We start from the raw sequence: 14626 nt of genomic DNA, 5'->3' as shown, positions 1-14626 counted from the left end.
CTGACTTCATTGTTTTCGGTCTTTCTTTGCTTAACGGCAACAATGATTGTCGCAAGACCAAAGAAATGCGGCTTATTCACCTATTGGGCACTCTTAGTCCCAACGGGATTAATGAACGCTTTATTTTCAACTAACCTTTTCTTTTGTCTTTTGATTGTTTGTTTTTGTTTCCTTGCCTACCTTGCTCTCATTGGTTTCTTTTGTCTTATTCTATCATATATACACTCCTTTCTACCACTTCTTTCTCTTTTACTCCGACGAAGGACTAGCGTCCGAAACGTCAGTAAGTTTTTTCATCTTTTCACGGTGTATAATTTACCTTTTCATCATTACTGTTTCATTAGAAACACCGACGCAGCTCACACTAGTTTTTAGCTAGTTATATCTTCTAGGTAATTTCTATGTATTTTCGATCTAGTATGGCCATAAATAATTGCAGTGTAAGAGATTGCATAACAGTAAATAGTATAAGGCATATCGTTATTTAAGGATTGATTAGTTTATGTTTATGTTTCGGTCCGAGTCTGTCGGAGTTAATAAAGATGGATTTTACTTTATTTGACTTTATTGAACGACGCACGTTTTAACAAGGATGGATGACTCTGTATTTCACTTTACTAAAATGAGGCGTGATATAATAACGATCGATCAGTGTGTATTTGACTTTATAGAACGACCCATGTTAATAATAGCAATATATATATATATATATAGGCACTGCCTAAAAGCGGAGCTCACGATACGGAAGTCAAGGGGAAAACAATTGGAATGAAAGTGAAGGGTAAAAATAAGATCGGGAAAAAAATCCTCAACTATTTTTTATTCGAGATGAAGATAATTTCTCCTATAATAAAAAAATCATGCAGTGAAATCGAAATGAAATGCACTACATTGTTTTCTTTGCGCGAGTATACTCTCCCACTTAGGAATTTTGTACACAAACTCACCACTACCCCCAGGGGCTAGTTTTGTTCTTGGAAGATTCTTCGACAAAGTTTTCCAAGGCCGACAGTTTTAGGCTTTGAATCTCCTTTACTTAGCTACAGATAATCCAATACAATATCAAGTTTAGTGAAATTTACCTCGGATGTCTTTCATTGAAATCGAAAATCTGGAGATTTAGGGCAAATCAAGACCAAAAAACAGACTTGAAAACCTGGTTAAGGTGAGCAGAAAATAAGCTTACTTAAGCTTTATTACGTCTTTTACAGAACGAGACGAAGTTTACATTCAGTTAAACTTGACTAGAACAACTGAGACAAAATAGAAAATAATGCAAAAGGCAATGCAAAATACAAAATTGGCGAATTTCTTTGTCACTAAATTGGCGTTTGCAAATGTTTTTGAATATTTTTTAGCTTTTTAAAGTGAAAGACAAGGTTTTTTTACAATAACATCTCTCAACAACACAAATTTAAGCTCATTTTTATAACATTACTAGCTCGAACAGCTTCATAAACAGTTGAATATTTGGTGTAAGTTTATATTTCATTCAGTAATTAAATAAATTATCTGTAGACTGATATAGAATTATTGAATGACAGTCTCTTTGTTTTGTCGATGAGACCCCTCGATGGCAGGCGAACAAAGCTGCATTTTACTTGAACGAAAAGCATACGATAGTTGGTTAAAAACAACCGAATTGTTAAAGATTTACAAAGCTAAAAAAAGGACGAATATTTATTGTCGTAATATGCTCTCCGTGTTATATTTCCTCCAGCATTAAAATAAACTAAGCTTATCTATAGAAAAATAAAAAGTTTTGAGAGAATGTCTTTGATTTGTCGATTCGTCGAGAAAAATGCTTGTCAAAAAAAATATATATACAATTGTTTGCTAAAAAACACACACCTGAATTCTTGAAGAACACTTCTTGATCCATCTTTGACTACATGAAAGTTTTTTTTTTAATTGTTTTTGGTCTATAACTTGTCCTAAAGCGATTTTTTCTGCGCATTTGAGAGCCGCATTTGTGAGTAGTTTTGCTATGACATCAAGCGGGATTCCTGTGTTGTGTACACGGACGGACGTACGGACGTACGCCAAACCATGAAAAATCAACTCGATGGTTTACCATTTTTTCTTAAGTATGGTGCTTCGCTCGAGCGGGCCTTCGGCCCGCGCGGGAGCTCCGCTATAACTTTATAGAATGACGCATATTCACATTACTGCTCACTTTCTGTAATGTATTTATACTGGGTTCTCTGTGTTTTTTATTTTTCACGATCCGTGACGGATTGTCACGACCTGTCACGACCCGTCATGATTTCAAAGGGGACCGCATTGATCACAGGAAACTCAATGTAAACGTTAAGTTGCATCCCTGTTGATTTGCATATTAACGAAATGACTTCCGGTAAGACGTGATGTCGATACCAAAGGAAGCCCAATGCTAGACCAACTCTAGTTGTGAATCGCTGAAATGGGCTTCCTGTGTTCTCTCACGAAACGACATCCGGTTAGACGGTTCGTCAATTCTTTATGACGATCCGTCTCATTTCGTATGTATGGGACATGTATGCAGAATAGATGTCAGAACATGACTTCTCTTTGTTCTTTAAAGCATCACCATTCCTCACAACCTCCACAAGCCAGTTTATAAAATCAGCCTTATGATACTTTGGACGGTGGACGGCAAAGAATGATTCATGAACGAAGACCATTTACCTGTGGATGGACAGGATTCATTTACAAAATCATGCTTTTACGAATGAAAATGTATATATGTGGGCGGGATCTTAATTCTTCATTTTTATCAATACCTACTTTACTTTCACCCCTACAAAGGAGATAGGGTTAGGGGAGAACACAGTAAAGTCGTGATATCTAACAGTGTGAATGCCTGGGGATATGGGGAATGCATCGAGTTCAAAAGATAGCATCAATTGAATGATTTCCATAAACATTCTGTAAGGATTTTGAATTTTCATTTTTTTATTTCTGCTAATAATACCAACTTTTTTCTTGCGTAATTTTTTCTTATCTAATATTTATACTTATGTGTATTTTTTATGAAGAGTGCAAATAAAATCATTCTTGTTGTTGTCGTTGTGGTGGTAGTGGTGGTCGTTGTTGATGCTCTCAGCACCATTAAGGCATGGCTCTTTTCAGGAAGTGATGGAAAATCAGTTATTTATTTATATCTTTGACAGTTTACTATGAATCTTTCCCACATTTGGCTCGTAGTAGTAATTCTTCAAGGCAAGCAATTACCGCATATCTGTTACCATGGAAACCAGGTCACGTGACCACAAGGCCGCCATATTGGATTTTTAAAAAAAATCGTTTGTAGATGTATTGAAACTACTTCAAAAGTCCTGAAAATCCATATTCCTTTTGATATTTGCAATACCTATATGGATCTAATTGGATATCTTGGAAATTATATTAAGTTTAATTCTTAGAATATTTTTAATTTTTTGGAAAAAATAGAAAATATTCTAAAAATTAAACTTAAAACAATTTCCAAGATATCCAATTAGATCCATATAGGCATTGTTAATATGAATAGTAATCTGCATTTTTATGACTTTTAAAGATGTTTTGGTACGTTTACAAACGGCTTGTTTAAAAATCCAAGATGGCGGCCTTGTGGTCACGTGACTTAGTTTCCATGGTAACCAAGGCTCTAGGGTTCCTTCTTTTCACAAATAACATTAACTTGTCAAGTTTGGGGAAGATTCGTAGAAAACTCACTTTGATATAGCTAATCAGATTTTCATCTGAGAGCCATGCCTTAATGATGCTGAGCTGTTGTTGTCGTGGTTTTTGTTGTTATTGTTGTGTTTGTTGAGGTCCATGGAAGTCAGTATTGCTCAGTTTCTTTGAAATCTAGTCATGTGATATCTTTGATGTTGATTGGCTGATTGTGATGATGATGATGTAGTAGTGAAAATGATGATGATACATGATGATGATGATGAAGATTGTCATGATGATGTTGATGATGGTAATGATGATTATGATGATGGGGTGGTGTGGTGTGGTGGTAGTGCTGATGATGGCAATGCTGATGATGATGGTAATAGTGATGATGATGGTGATGGTGTTGGTGATGATTGTGATGATGGTAATGATGGTGGTGATGATATGAATATGGTCATGATGACGATTGTGGAGATGGCGGTGATAACAAATGATGCATGATGATAATGAAAACGACTGCCAAAGGCGTCTTCACATGCTTTCCCTTTGAACCCGTTGAGTTGCACCACTGCTGTACTTGTGGTGATGATTAGCGATGACTGGTTTTTATTCTATAATGATAATTGTAATGATGACGATAATGAATAAAGTACTACAAAAAAGGTTTTATTCCTGAACAAGAGTTAGGGTTAGGGTTAGGGTTAGGGTAGGATTAGTGTTAGCGCTACGTTATTGTTAGGGTTAGGGCTAGTGGGTTCGGGTAAGGCTAAGGGTAAGGGTTAGGATCCGGGTTAGGTAAGTGGATTTAGGTTTGGAGTTATGGTTAAGCTTGTGAGCTAGAGTTAATTTACGTTAGGGTTAAGTTTTAAGGTTAGGACAGCGACGTGATAAGAGTTAGGGTTAGCGTTAGGGTATGGGTAAGGGTTAGAATCAATAATCAATGATTAATAATCGAATAGTGACACTTCATGATGTCTTACATGAAGTAATAACCTATGTTTGTACAATAAACATAAATAAAGCTTAAGGAACTTGTAGATAAATTGTTTAAAAACAAAACAAACAAACAAACAAAAAACAAAACAAAACAAAAAAAAAAAAAAAAAAAAAAAAAAAAAAACAGCGCACGGGCTTCTATTTTCTCATACCATTCAGCGTGTCAAATATCTCAACATTAAAATAATTTTCGGGAACATATCTTTTTTTCTGTAGTTTATTTTGTTATCAGCTTAAGTTGTTTCTCTTTGTTTCTCTTTAAGTAGTTTTCACGTTAATACTTGAAATGTTTTTTCTCCTGACTTAAAATTTTCCCGATAATTTGGTAATTAATTGACTTTTTGCTTATTTTGCTTAAGAGCCCCAACCTTCTCGGCCTCGAGTTCGTTGTGTGCGCACAGTTTTTCCTTTTTAAGTTTTACGCGTAGTTGGATGTTTTACTGCTTAAGTTTGATTGATTAATTTTCACATAACAGAATCAAAAGAATTACAAGAAATCAGAACAAAACAAAACAAAAATAAATAAACAAACAAAAAGCATAAAGGATATATCATGATCAGCAGTCATTATGCTATCAACTCATCGTTTTTGTCACTCGATGTTTGGAGGTATGGTTTTACTCAATCAAGAAAGAAAAAATAAACAATTTCATACACCGGATGTCAGTATGGCGGAACGCTCAGGAAAAACTGGGGTGAGTGCCCGAAATCGAGGCTAGTAAGGAGACTGATCAAAATACTTGAACTTTAGATCAAAAACCAGTCTAATAGTCTAGAAGCTAAACCCAGAATTTTTCAAGTTGGCTGCACCCCATGGGTGGCCAAGGTTTCTTGGTATCATTTTAAAGCTTGAAGCCTGTAGATTACGAATCTGCTTGTCGCCACTTGAAAAAAGTGTCCAAACAGCTTGGCGACCTGGCCTAAAGTACATACTTTCTATTTCACAATATTTTCGTTATTCTTCATTTTCTTGACGTTTTTCACGTTTCACACACAAATTTTCGATAAAAACTGCTTTGATGTGTTTATTATATGCTAAGCTAATGCACACATATGAAAAAACGAGGACATTTTCAGGAAATGTGGAATTATTAGCATATTTGGGCCATTAATCACGATTTTCGATTCATTGAGTGGCAAAAGTTTTTTTAAAATAATCTTAAACGTCGCTAAAAACGCATTTTTCTTATAAAGACCTTAGTTTGACCTTATCTGATTAGTTTTCAGAGAGAAATGACAAATATTTTTAATATTAGCTATAGAAAAGACAATTTCCGTACTATTCGTCAAACCGGAAGTTGATAGCTAAACTACTTCCGGTTTACGTTTTTCAAGATTTCTTGAATAAAATCGGAAAATAACTCATTGCAGACTCTGGTAGTCTTTTATTTATAACAAATTAACACTCTTATAGATGTTTACTACTTGTGTGTACTCTTTTCAAGTAGTAAATAGGTAAGAATAGAACATATTTATGGAAGGAGAAGTACTAACTGTCTGTGTATAAAGAGGAGCTGAGATTTATAAATTTATGCTTGAAATCACTGTAAATCATTATATATATCTTATAAATAAAATAATGCAAAATTAAAGAATCAAATGAAAAGTAAAATCTCAAGTGCTGCAGATGTTGTTTTGATTGGTCTTCCTGTGTCTAAATGAGCCTTCAGTTCCAGCATGGCGTGGATTTAATGCAGTGGCACGCATGAACGAAATCCCACCGAAGAGTGTAGTTGGCCACTGTCAGCTCATTGATGCATCGCCCTCAGATCTATCAACAGTATATACCTTACTCAAGAAATCCGTCGAAATGGCGGCACAACTTGGACTTCACGATACTGTCGTCGTTGTAGACCAAGCCATATATGCGAAAGCTTTAGAAGTTATATGGAAGCAGAAAGAAGAGTTCCGGAGCGTTGTGTTACGCATGGGAAGTTTTCATATCATTTGCACGTTCCTTGCTGTATTGGGAAAGCGATTTGGAGAGAGTGGCCTGCAGGATCTGCTGATCGAGTCTAGATTGGTAGGCAGTGGCTCTGTGAATGGAGTTCTCCAAGGAAAACATTATAATAGGGCACTGCGAACACATAAGGTAGGTGCTTAGTTTTTTCTAGCTGCTTGTTCTCTCTTTGTATATTCACTCGTTACAATTCTTGTTTTCAGATTGTTATGGAAGCTTTGTTGCGTCTGAATTGGCAATCGTTTGTTGACACTATGAAAGATGACCAAGAAGTAAAGTCATTCAAAGCAGCAGTAAGGGGGACTCGCGATCGATGCCGTATATTTGCGGGTTTTACAGGCGTTATTCCGAACGCGGGTACAGCAGATTTACGGGATTTCCCGCGGTGTGTCCTTACTGCTGCTGTGTTGGGTACCGCAAACGGAGGTTAAAATATTTGTCGGATATACGATGCATGAATGTAAAAAGTTCACCAATTAGTAGAGTGTACAGAATCCCATTTTCCCGGCAACCACTTTCGGCTACCTTTTTTTTGTGTTCCAAAAGATGCAGATCCAAAAGATGTCTGTGTCGTGGTTTGCGACGCTTCCCAAAATAGAAGAGTGTCCGCGCCTCGACACGACTACCTTTTCTCGCGTCCCAAAAGGTGTCGATCCGGATATCCCCCGTAGAATGTCGACAATAAGGTTAAATCTTTGTTAAGTATGTGTGGAAACTATTTCAAAGAGTGTCTTAGAATGTCGACAATAAGGTTAAATCTTTGTTAAGAGTGTATCGTTTGTCCGCGCCTCGACACGACTATCTTTTTTTGTGTTCCAAAAGATGTGCATTGCTGTCCCAAAAGATGTCTGTGTCGTGGTTTGCGACGCTTCCCAAAATAGAAGAGTGTCAGTGTCCTCGACACGACTACCTTTTTTTGGTGTCCCCAAAAGAGTGTCTTTGCGTGTTCCAAAAGATGCGTATGTGTGTCCCCAAAAGATGTAGATCCATGTTCCAAAAGATGCGTATGTGTGTTCCAAAAGAGTGTCTCAGAATGTTAACAATTAAGGTTAAATCTTTGTTAAGTATATATGGAAACTATTTCAAAGAGTGTCTTAACAAAGATTTAACCTTAATTGTTAACATTCTGAGACACTCTTTGGAATAGTTTCCATATATACTTAACAAAGATTTAACCTTATTGTCGACATTCTAAGACACTCTTTGGAATAGTTTCCAGGTATCCTTAACAAAGATTTAACCTTATTGTCGACATTCTAAGACACTCTTTGGAATAGTTTGCCCGAAGAGAATGGAGGCCCCTTCTACCTTCTTTGTAGGGCCACGCGCAATGGTGCAGCTACGTAGCCCGGAATTCGAATGTTGCCTATTGTCTCCTGCGCTCTGTACAAGCCACCTACCACATCCAAAAGGATTTCTATCGTGCGCTGTTTTCCTAGCATGTATCCAGCTATGCCTATGGCTATGTACAGATACATGCTATATCTGTGGACAAACAGGTATCTACCATATGGATCCATAGGGTATTCCATGGACAAACATAGGGTATGTTCCGTATCTACCTACATATATGGCCACACCCAAGATACTATCCAAAGAGGAGATCGCAGACCTTTTGGAAGACAGGAAGAATGGAATGGGGCTACAAAAGGTAGCCAAGAAGTATGGTGTGGGTATTCCCAAAATACGCAGGATAGAGCAGGAAAACAATGCGACGCCTGCAATTCCAGAAACGCCACCTACGACAGATTTGCAGAAGCATTTTCTAGAGGTGCAGGATTCTTTTGCCATTGTTTTGGACGACCTAGGAAAAGCAAAGGAGGAATTGCTGGCCGAACTTGCAACCACAAAAAAAGAATTGCTAGACCGCGTGGACGATCTAGAAAAGCTTCGTGCGGAGCTGTCGTCCAAGATACAACCACCTGGTAGCGACGAGGATGGCTACTACAGCGAGGAAAACCTAGAGGACGAAGTGGAGGAAATATCCACGAAGATAGACTGGCAAATAGCCGGGAATATAGTATTTGCCATCTTTGGCATTGGAGCATTGCTTTGGGCGCGCATGCAGCAACCAGTGGAAAAGGTTGTCTACTACGAACGGCCACAGAGGCCTTCTAAGATTCCGGAGATGGAGTAGAAAGGGCGTCTACCAGATCGACACCCTTTGCGGAGACGTGCACTATTCTGTCTTTCTTCTTTGCTTTGGTAGTCTTTTCTCTGCCTATTTTGCAATACAAAGGCGCTGGAGATGTCCAGTCTATCTTTTGCTCGTCCAAGAAGTGTCCCCAGACCGGAGTGGTTGCATGTTCTACCGTGCAGCCCTCCAATACGCACTCCGAACATAGCTCGGAAAGGAACAGTATTGTCCTTTCTTTTTTTCTGTATGTGGCTTTTGCGTAGCGCCAGCATTGGTATTCGCCCGGCTGCATGCGCAAAGCCTGCGTACATTCTTTGTTCGGTGGCGCTGGAACTTCCAGTAGCTTTCCTGGATTCTGCGGCATTTTGTGGTCTATTTTTCTGGCCAACTCGTGGTATGTGTCCAAGCCTGGTCCTTCCGGTACGAAGACAGTTGCTATGCCATTTTTCCACTCTAGCAATATTTCTTCTCCTGGTATGGCAGTGCGTATGTTGCCGTTTGCTTCGAACTTTCCAGCTGCAAATGCCTCCAATAGGGCTTCCGTGGCCCATGCCACAGACGTTTCTCTATTCCTCCGCAATACTACTCGGTGCCCCCTTGCCGACCAGCCAGCATCCAAGTCTCTGGGGATCGCATATCCTAGTATTTTGTAGTCTCCTGCGGGTATTTGGTCCATCCTATGCACTTTGGCTCTGGGCGTCTCTGGACCAAACGAGCTTTCTTTTCCAAAGAACAATCTACGCAGATTGTCTGTTCTTTTGGAAATCCTATCCAACAGCTTTTCGTACTTTTCCAACTCTTCTTCTATCTTTCGCCTGTCTTCTTCTTTTTGCCGCAGGGTGTTTTGCTTTTGTTCCGACAGCTCTGCGTGGTATCTCTGCGTGGCTTCTACCCACTCGTCGCCTTCCAAATCGTCCCGTATGTCTTCCAATCTTTGTTGTCGTTTTCTTTTGGATAGGAAGGAGATCCTGCGGTCCGTAGGTACTTCCAGTATTCCGAAGAGACTCTTTTCTACTCCTATTCTTTGCGCCTTCTTCGTACGCCATATCCACTCTACGTGTTCCGTCGGAGGCAGCATTGTGGCAATGGCAGGGGCATTTGTATGCACTCGGGTGGGGAATTTGGACTCCGCCAATACCGTAGGCAAGTTTTTTGTGTAGCAGCGCAGCGGAGCTATTTCCACAGGTTCCATACCAAGCACATCTATGCGAAATATGGGGCATTTGCGCAGGCCAAACTCTGCTATGGTCCAAAGTACACATTGTTCCCATTTGTCGTTGCCACGAACTCGCACTCCGGCTATGCGTCTGGTTTCCAAATTACAGTACCAAGCTAGGAATATTTCTTTCGTCTCCTCGCAGCAAATGCACAAGCACCTGTCCAAATGTTCCGCAAGTGCCAACCACAAATTCTTTGGCGGCTGTACTACGAATATGTCCTGCAAAGGTTCTATGGTCTCCGCTATAGCATTGGTGTGGGATTTGGAGAAGTCTTTGCCGTAGATGGATATTTCCACTCTGGTGCATCCTCTTTTTTGCACGTCTGGGCGTAGGAATGTTCTACGCAAATGGTCGTTGGGGCAATCCACGTACTCTGCCAACTTTGCTCCTACTGGGTTTTGCACTTCTCCGGCTTCGAAGTTCGACACTATCTTGTTGTATATTTTGGTTCTCTTTCCGTCTTCCATCCAAGTACAAACATGGTTCCCGACGGCATGCGTATTGTCCAAAATGGTACCTTCGCGCCAACCAACTTCTCCTTGTTCTTTGTAGCCCATTTGCCGCAGTCTGCGCACCAATGCAGCTCTGTCCAAAGTACCGGAGAAATCCTGTGTGTAGTCCACGGAGTAGATGCCATATCCTTGCCCATACAAAGCCATGGAGAATTTGCGTACGTTTTCCCCGACATCTTCTATTTGCAGCTCCGAAGTGTCTACTTTGGCCACGAAGTATCCAGCAGGATCTGTGTTGTGTATTCCATACCATTTGCCTTTGGCATTGGAGCGCTCTTCTATCTTTGCGATGTTTTCTACGATCTTTCCCTGCTTGCAGGTATGTACGATACTCGTGGGCAGAAACCCACCAAATGCCACTGTTGCTGCCGTAGATATCTGCGCAACTATTGTCTTTGCATTTCTGCAGAGCAGCTTCTTGCCATACAAATTCTCTTCCGCAACGAAACCATATACGAATATGTCGTCTACGAATGGCGGCAATCCTTCCAGCGGCTGCAAACTGGTAGTACCTTCGTTGTTGCGTAGGTAGTCGCATTTGGATATGTCCGGCAGCAAGTTCCCGTCGCATGCATTGTCCAGCAGCAAATGCGCCAACACTCTGCTCTTTGCACGTATGCCCATTTCTTGCAATGTAACCGAAATACTCTTTTGGGAGTCCATGTCTATATCTAGGAGTAGAAGGTTTTTTGGCTACTACTATGGGGGGTGTCGCGCTCTTTTTGGGTGCAAGTTGGAAGGGCGGTGAATCGCCTCCCTTCTATAGACATCTTTTGGGGTAGCAATACACATCTTTTGGGACACGCATACACTCTTTTGGGACAGCAATGCACATCTTTTGGAACACAAAAAAAGATAGTCGTGTCGAGGCGCGGACAAACGATACACTCTTAACAAAGATTTAACCTTATTGTCGACATTCTAAGACACTCTTTGAAATAGTTTCCACACATACTTAACAAAGATTTAACCTTATTGTCGACATTCTACGGGGGATATCCGGATCGACACCTTTTGGGACGCGAGAAAAGGTAGTCGTGTCGAGGCGCGGACACTCTTCTATTTTGGGAAGCGTCGCAAACCACGACACAGACGTCTTTTGGATCTGCATCTTTTGGAACACAAAAAAAAGGTAGCCGAAAGTGGTTGCCGGGAAAATGGGATTCTGTACACTCTACTAAATATACCGGATGTAAACCTTGGATATGACTCATCCAGTCCCTGAAATATTTTATTCTTTTGTATGGGGTTTTCTTACGACCTCCATTGGCGTAATACTGCTCTCTGGTAGCATTTGGTACGGCATTACGAATATTCTTACCACATTCGTAACACTGCGCTGACGTGTCGTCTTCTATTTGCATTTTCTTACCACAACACCAGAAACCCTTGGGCTTGGGTATATTAACTTTGAATCTTAGACAAATCACACAGAAGTCATTGGTGAACTTTTTACATTCATGCATCGTATATCCGACAAATATTTTAACCTCCGTTTGCGGTACCCAACACAGCAGCAGTAAGGACACACCGCGGGAAATCCCGTAAATCTGCTGTACCCGCGTTCGGAATAACGCCTGTAAAACCCGCAAATATACGGCATCGATCGCGAGTCCCCCTTACTGCTGCTTTCAAGCAAACTGTGACCACAGCTACGATGAGCGTCCAAAGAGAATTATCAAGCTCCACGATCCAGAGGTGAAAAAACAAATTTAGTAGTTCCACATCCCATGTTTTAGTAATAGCATTTATTGTATTACATTGTATTATATCGTAGGCTGTACGAGACAACGGACCTTGAGAAGCTCCACGCAAAGTTTAAAGATTTCAACAAATCACCAGCTACTACAAAAATGGCCAAATTCTGGTTTTCATACATCGAAATGGTCAGTCTTCTCTTAAACTTTATCCGCTCAATAAGAGAGGGTGATTGGAAATTGTATCTCACCTGCATCCGTGATATGATACCGTGGATGTTTGCATATGACCGGGTCAACTATTCTCGATATCTATCCGTTTACCTCCTGGATATGCAGTCATTAGAAGAAAATCATCCAGCGGTTCTGAGCGCGTTTCAAGCTGGCGAGTTCGTCGTCCAAAGAAGCAGTGGAAGCCCATTCAGTCAAGTACCTGTGGACCAGACGATCGAACAGACTGTCAATCGAGACACAAAGACCAAGGGCGGCATCATAGGATTCAGTGTCAATAAGGGTGCTGTACAACGATGGCTCCTTACATCCCACGAACGCGCAGCTATCACCCAAGCTTGCCGAGAGATGGCAGGACTACAACAAACTGATGGAGATGCTGCAAAGAAGGAGATGGGTAAGAGCAGAATGACAGCCGACGAGAAAGACGTTCAGAAAGTACTGGCGACCATCAACAACTGGGTGAACCCATTCGAACCAACAGATGAAGTAGAGCTGTATCACCTGGCATCTGGATCGACAGCGACTACACAGATTGAGAATGACCTGCTAACTGCACATCAACAAGGCGAAGAAGCCATGGAATCCTTCTTTAGGACGAGGTTGCTGACTAATGAAGTACCTTTCCATGGTCCACTAAAGAAGTTGAAGCTTGCCAACTTTTCTTCGTCAAAGTTATCTAAAGTAAAGATCGCTGGCAAGGACACCATGATCAAAGCAGACAGAGATCTTTTTGCTCGGCTTCTGGTAATCGCCCAGAGAAGATCCATGGATCTTTCTGATGTTTTTCAATACTCTCTTGGTCCTCTGCCCTGGTCCCTTGCTTCCGCTGATGGCTCACTCGCCAAAACTGGCAAGTCAAAGCTGCTTGAAATTCTGACTAAGGACATTCAGCCAGTTGAAGACGTCCCACCGACCTCGGCAATGATTATTGACGGGATGGCTATTCTTCAGTCTCTGAAACCCATTCCTGACACATTTGAAGAGCTTGCCCTTAAAGTGTTTCATCTTGCTGTCCCTCATACAAGTCTAGCAAGACGAGTAGATTTTGTAACGGACAGATATCCCGAAGTCTCTATAAAAAACCCCGAAAGAGAAAAGCGAGCAAATGAAGGCGTGGTTAAGATTAAGATCTCAGGAAGTGGTCAGAAATGTCCAAAGCAATGGAGAAAATATCTGAGCAGCGGCGAGAACAAAATTGAATTGGTGCAATTCATCTTGAAGTAATGGTCTCAAGACAGGTACAAGCGTTTGATTGGCAACCGCCACCTATTCTTTGCTGTTGAGCTGAAGTGCTTCCGTCTTTCTGTATAGCTGATGATAAAGTTTTGTGTGAGGAAATTCCAACATTATGCAGCAACCACGAAGAAGCTGACACGAAGCTGCCTCTACATGCCAAGCATGCTGCAGACAGTGGAGAAAACACCGTCATAATCAAGTCGCAAGATACAGATGTGGCAATCCTTGCTTATCATTTCAGTAACCAAATCCCTGCACGCCTTCTAGTTATGAAAAAAGAGAAGACCAGAGTGGTATATCTCGATGTCTCTGCCATATCAGAAGAAGCTGGCCCTTTGCTTTGCAATGCTCTACCTGGTTTACACGCATTTACCGGCTGTGACTCCGTTAGCTCTTTCTCAGGCAAAGGAAAGAAGGCGCCACTGAAGCAATGCAGAATCAATGAAGCAGACTGTCAAACCATGTCAATGCTTGGGAGATCGTTTGAAGCCGATGATGCTCTTTTTTCTCACTGTGAAAGATTTGTTTGTCACATGTATGGTTACCCAGAACTTCCCAGAGTTAATAGTTGTCGTTACCAAATGTTTGCAAGCAAACAATCACAGTCACATTTTCTACCACCTTGTCAAGATGCGTTGAAGCACCATACGATGCGGGCAAACTACCAAGCTGCTGTTTGGCGACGGGCATTAGTTGCAAATCCCAATGTCCCATCACCTGAGAACCACAGATGGATCATTCAAGAAGAAAGCCTCGCATTAAAGTGGATGTCACTTCCTCCTGCACCAGCAGCACTTCTTGATTTGATAATCTGTGGATGCACTGGAAAATGTTCAACTGGCCACTGTACTTGTCAGAGAAATGGCATATCGTGCACAGATGTATGTATGTGTGCTGATCAATGTGAGAATCCCCACAATGCATGGGAAAATCCTGATGAGGATGATGAAGAAGACAACAGCGGCCAAGATGATGATGATGACGACTAA

The 14626-nt window shown here is 40.9% G+C and overlaps 1 pseudogene; it reads left to right on the top strand.

Annotated features, from left to right (window-relative positions):
• Window positions 1-12323: 12323 nt before the first annotated feature.
• LOC148911232 (uncharacterized) lies at window positions 12324-14626 on the top strand (annotated as a pseudogene).

The sequence above is a fragment of the Actinia tenebrosa genome, unplaced genomic scaffold (assembly GCF_029948245.1).
Source record: "Actinia tenebrosa isolate PJP-AT-01 unplaced genomic scaffold, QUT_ActTen_1.0 PGA_scaffold14__42_contigs__length_11649687, whole genome shotgun sequence".
In the NCBI taxonomy this organism is placed as follows: Eukaryota; Metazoa; Cnidaria; class Anthozoa; order Actiniaria; family Actiniidae; genus Actinia; species Actinia tenebrosa.
Note: the sequence above shows the minus strand (reverse complement) of the source record. Positions and strands in the feature narration are given on the sequence as shown.